Raw genomic sequence first — 6491 nt, forward strand, 5'->3', positions numbered from 1 at the left:
GACTTACCAGAGCTGAGAAAAAAAAGTTGCCGCTGATGCTTACGAATGGAGAAATTGACGCGCACCATGATAAAAAAATGCCCGCCATCTTCAAATCGGTGATAGTAAAAATAAAATAAGAGTGGTTCTGAACTGTCAATATATGAGCTCACACCACTCAAAAAATAAACTTTTTTAAAAATAGTCAAGCAACCAGCTGGTATGATTTCATATGGATTGACCCTATAAACACTTACATTAGGGCTTGATTGCATAAGACCTAGACAAATTCAGGGGGTGCTCGTTGCTATGTGAAGTACGTATGCATTACGTCATCTGGGAGGATCGGGTTTGACGGTGCTCGTTGCTATGTGCAGTAAGTTTGGTGCGGGGTACATTTAGCTACTAACACGTCGCAAAAATCGGAACAAGCAGGTTGTTGATTTTGTAGCGTTCGATTTATTTTTATTGTATTTTTGTACTTCTAGACTGCAATCATGTCTAATTGTGCTGTAGCAAGCTATGAAAAATATAACCAGAAAACTAAAGGAACTGACATAAAATATCATAGATTTCCAGTCGATAATTGCGTAAGTAAACAGTGGATTCATGCTTGTAGACGAAATGTAAAAAATGCAAGTGTGCAGTGCCAATTATTGTGAAGAAGACTATGTGCGAGATCTAAAAGCAGAATTTCTGTATTTTCCACCAAAGAACGTGCTGAAGCCAACTGCAGTGCCATCGCTAAAATTACATCCAATTACTTTAGTACCAAATAATCGAGGAAATGGTGTAGTTCTCCTAAACACTTATCTTCACAATATGCTTCGCTTGTAGGACGTGCTGATAAGGTTTGCAGAGCTGTACGCTACGAAAGGCACGCAATAAGGAAACGTTCCCTAAACAGGCTAAAGACTATGCTGCCAAAAAAGTGAAAAATATATAGACGTTGGTATATACACAAACTGCAAGCAATGTTTCGTTGTTGGAAAACATATTCGATCTATTACAAAGGAGAAATACACATCTGCATAATGAAGCAAATAAATTAAAGATTACAAACAACCTCTTTCAACCGCTTTAACCAAATAAAAAAGTTCAAAATCTAGAACGTAACCTAACCGACAGTACCACAAGAGAAGTCATCAATATCTTGAAAATATGTTCAACTAGTGCGAAGTACGTAGTTAGCCTAACTGATTTGTTAAGTACATTTTATGTAAGTCGGATTTATAATTATTAACAATTTCATTTAACACAGACCGATGTTGATTGTGATTTGTATGTTCACATTATTGTGAAAAACGTTGTCGGAAATGGGCATTTCGAAGATCGTGTACTAACTTTCACGCTATTCGAAATGAAATTCACTTAGTACATCTTCAATTCGAGTTACATAGCGTTGTATGCACGATGGTAAATATTGCATAAGTGAATATTACACCCATCATTAAAATGTTTGCAACTTTGTTCAAATTTGGTATTTCACAAATATATTGTGAATAATTTTGTACCCTTGTACTCAATATAAACCAATGGATGTTACATTATTTATTTGTAGTACATTTCTGTCAAAAAGAGCAAGATCTAAGATGAGTGTAATGCAAGTTACTTCGTTTATGTACAAATGTGTGTCGCATATCAGCCTTGGAGTATATTTTCCGGTTATACAACTCAGACACACATGGGAATGGAAATGGAAAATCTGCGGACAAATTCCTTTAACGAATAATGATTCGTACAGGTGCACGGTCAATCATTGTGAGTTCATGTAATTTTTCTCCTTTATTGTTCAATTAAACTAAGAACTAAGATATTTTCATGGATATTCTCAAAGCGTTTCATTTACCGTGTGATCATAAATCTATTTCTATAGGCTTGAATTAGAAGGTTAAGACATTTATGTTTGATGTTCCTAGTACTCATCAAGTATTTCGAGTAGGTTAACTTAGTTAAATTAGTACTTGTACACTTTGACTCATCTTCTGCACGCGTTTGTATGTAAAGTTCTTAATACGAAAAAATACTTTTTAGAACTATGATAACGATAACTTGCAGCCAAATTTGAACCAGAGAAATTAAAAATATCTGCAAATTACAAACTGGAATTGCGTTTTCAAAGTCTGAAACTACTATCTTACAAACTATTTCATCATTCTTCCTCCACATAAAACTTTACAAAAAAATTTTGCATTTGGAACTTTGATCCGTACGTAAATTATTGTACAGTAAATAAATATATGAAGAAGGTTGGGAATTCTTTCGAATTTAGAGTAAGTATCAAATGCAGAGTAAAACGTTATCTAGATTGTATATTGCTTCTTTCACTTGATAACTTCAAAAATAAAGTTACATTATGGTGAATGGTAAAGATTGGATTTTAAGTATATCAGTATAATTTTAATACTTTCTGATGTTATGTAAAATTTGAAATGTTCCTGGAAATGATTGCAACGTTCTGAATGAATAAGAAGGAACTATTTAGTCAGAAAACTAAATATTAGGCATTTGTACTGCGTTGTGTTAAATGATGTAAATAGATTATACCGGACTACTATCGGATTAGAAATTACGGATATTCAAGTTTGGACTCCAATTAAAAGTTAATCAGTAGAACCACATAAAAACAAGTTACATCATAATTCAGCTTATTCAATTCTGTGTCAATCTATAGTTACCAATTTATTTTTTATTATGCCTTCTATTTTTATTATCGTGAGAACAAGATAGGATTATTTTTTAGTTTGGCAAACTATCGCTCTCTTTGAGATTCTATAAATAAAGAACGGGTGTTTTTTTTATTTATAGATTATAGATTATATAATTTATTTATTTATTATCCAAACTCTAATATCCATAATTTATAATCCGATAGTACTCCTGTGACGTTCTGTGAGCCCGTAGTACCTCGGAGGCCTCTGTCGATCTCCTTGGCGTAGTGCTTAGCACATCGCGCTTCGGCGCCAGGGGTTCCGGATTCGAATCCAATCGGGCAAGATATTGATTTGTCCTTGAGAATTTAGTAAATGTGATAGTATATGCGAAAACAAATATTGATTGATTGATTTGCTTCATTTTACTTCGCTTCTTGTGCCACTTTTGGCTAATTTGCGAAGATTACTCTCTCAAACACTCAAACTCGCATAGAAATGATAGCGGCCGTTTGATTCTGCCAAGCCCCGAACGAACATAACCGAAGGGGCACCGAGCATAACCGATCCTCCCACATGACGTCACGCGTTCGTTCATAATCGGCAATTTTCGGATGGCGCTACCTTATAGTATATTAAGTTACCTTGAGACAAATTCTCAATGCTTTTCTTTGTAATATATCTATTTTGTCGAGTAGATTGGATTTTGCTCCCCCGTAGCTGAAAGCTGCATAGTCGAAAAATGAGCGAAAGCAATTTTTATAAAAGAGAAGTAAAATTTTTGGGTGGCCTCCCCATTTTGTTGTTGTCATGCTACGAATTGTGTTTAAAAACTTTTGACCTTTGTTTAATAAATATAAAATGTGTGTATTCCATGTAAAACGTCTATCAAAATGTACACCTAAATATTTGTGAGAATCTGTCACTGCGATGTCAGAAATTTGTAAAATATTATTGGGATAACTGTCTGTGCGTTTGTTATTAAAGCAAATGATTTTGGATTTATTTTCACTAAGAGTTAATCCTGCATTATGAAACCATTCTCTAATGGTGCTAATTAATCTCTGTGTTTTGATTATACCTTTGGTTGCATCATCTGTAGTACAGTAAAAACAGAAATTATCTGCTTATTGTACTATCTGGAACGGATAAAGAGGTAAGGAGTGAATTTCATTTGTGTAAATATTAAATAATAAAGGACTTAAAGGTGCACCTTGAGGAATTCCTATGGTAGTGAAACGAGGGTCACTATTTTTTTTCAGAGAACCATCCATATATCTTTCTATTGGAATATAGGTTCCATATGATTATAACTCCATTAAGCCTTGTTTCCATGATTATGAAAAACTAAATATGCTGACCAAGGCAGTAATTTATTTTATTAAAAACATAAACTAACGTAACGTTTCAACCTTCTAGCAAGGTCTTCTTCAGACTCTGTATCAAGTACAAAAGTAACCAGATACAACAAGAAGGGTAATATATATACACAAACATTACTCCCTCCAGACTATTTAGAAAGTTGTTTGGAACTTTCTAGCAGATGACTTTCACTTTCCAACTTTACTTTCACCTAAAAGGCTAAACACTAAATAATGTTAATGAGTGAAGGACTAAATATAGGTTCCAGTCTAAGCCAAGCATTGGCTGAATTGGTTATGAATGAATGGGAAAAGAAAGTGATAGAAAAGGGAGGTGACAAAATGATTCTGTTTTGCAGATATGTGGACGACTGTTTTGGCATATGGAAGGGAACGAAGAGGCAGCTTGACATTTTTGCCAAAGAAATTCAAGATGAAGAAAGAGGGATATTATTGGAACTTGAAATAGAAGAAGAAGACAAGTTAAGCTATCTAGATATATTGATGAAAAGGAAAAGAGGACAAGAAATTGAAACCGCTTGGCATCAGAAGAAGTGTGCAGCAGGGGTATTCTGCCACAAAAGAAGTGATGTAAGTGAGGTGACAAAAATAAATTTTATAAAGAATATGGAGGACAGAATCAAGAAAATATGCATGAAAGAATGTGAAAAAGAAGGCAAAATAAATAGCCTATGGAAACAGCTGGAAAAGAATGGCTATGAGAAGCAGGATAGACTGGACATAAACAGAAGAAGTAAGAAAACGGGCAGGGGAGAATTGGAAGAGAAAGAAAAAGATGAGAGAAGGTTTGGAATAAGGAGTATGGGGAAGACCACAGAAAAGATATGCAAAGTGCTTAGGAAAGTAGGAATTAAAACTTACAGGAAGGGAGGGAGAAGCATCTTATGAATAGCGAGGAATGCTAACAAGAAAAAGGAAAACAGAGAAGAGGAAGAAGAAGGGATTATCTACGAAGTAAAATGTAAAGAATGTCAGAGTGTGTACATAGGAGAAACGAAAAAAAGGCTGAAAGACAGGTTGAAACAACATAGGGATGATGTACGACTTAAGAGAGAGAGAAATGCAATATTTAAACACACGAGAGAAACAGGACATGACATAGAGTGGGATGAGGCTAAGCAGATAGGAAGGGAGAAGAGAATGCTAGTGAGAAAATGGAAGGAAGCCAAGGAAATAGAGAAGAAAGGCGAAGAAGACACAATGAACTGGAATGGGGGACTGAAGTTAAACAAAGAATGGAAGAAGATGTTGGAAAGAGTGGAAAGGACAAGAGAAAAAGAGGAGAGGAGAAGGAAGAAAAATGAAGGGAAAAGAGCGTGAGATTAAAAAGTCCAACCACATTCTATATGGAAGTAATTGTGTTTAGCCTTTTAGGTGAAAGTAAAGTTGGAAAGTGAAAGTCATCTGCTAGAAAGTTCCAAACAACTTTCTTAATAGTCTGGAGGGAGTAATGTTTGTGAATATATATTACCCTTCTTGTTGTATCTGGTTACTTTTGTACTTGATACAGAGTCTGAAGAAGACCTTGCTAGAAGGTTGAAACGTTACGTTAGTTTATGTTTTTAATAAAATAAATTACTGCCTTGGTCAGCATATTTAGTTTTTCCATATGATTAACGATAATTGAGGATGAATGAAAAGATTTTCTAATTTGTTACAGAGCATATGTAAATTGATAGAATCATATACTTTTTCTACATCTATAAAAAGACTATAACAGTATGAACGACTAATTTTGCTATTTTGAATTGCAGTGCTTAGGATAGCTATTGCATCTTGACTGCCATAATTGATTCTAAAGCCAAGTTGAGTAGGATAAAAGAAACGTTGACGTTCTAGAGTCCAGGTAATTCTGAGGTATATCGTTCGTTCGAATATTTTTTCCAAGACTGAAATTAACATTATGGGTCTGTAAGATGTAGCACAATGTGGTGATTTATTTGCTTTTAAAACTGGGAGAACTATGTAATCTTTCCACTCCCTCGGTACTATACCGGTACGGAATATGTTATTGTAAAAAGATACAAGAATATCTAAACCTACTTTTGGTAGATATTTTATGGCTTGGTATGGTATTCCATCTAAACCTGGTGCAGTGGGTTTAATATTATTAATTATGTTTTTTAATTCCTGTGTAGAAACGGGAGGGAATTCAAGTGAGAAGTTAGAAATATTTTCCTCTATTTTTTTATATGGAAGGTGTACGGATGGTGGAGCCAAAAGCATTAAAAATTGGTCTTGCCAACTATTATCTATTGGTTTTCTACGAGGTGGATATGGTTTACGTAAGGAATTAAATTTATGCCACACATTTCGGGATGGTTCCTACATGTCTATTGAATTGCAATATTTAATCCACGCTTCACGTTTTGCTTGTATAAATATTTTTTTTCCTTGTGCTATTGATTTTTTCCATAATATTCGATTTTCAAGGGTGGGATATGAAGCAAAATGATTCTCACTCCTTTTTTGGTTGGCT

This window comes from Lepisma saccharinum, chromosome 4 (genome assembly GCF_977018435.1).
Source record: "Lepisma saccharinum chromosome 4, izLepSacc3.1, whole genome shotgun sequence".
NCBI lineage: Eukaryota > Metazoa > Arthropoda > Insecta > Zygentoma > Lepismatidae > Lepisma > Lepisma saccharinum.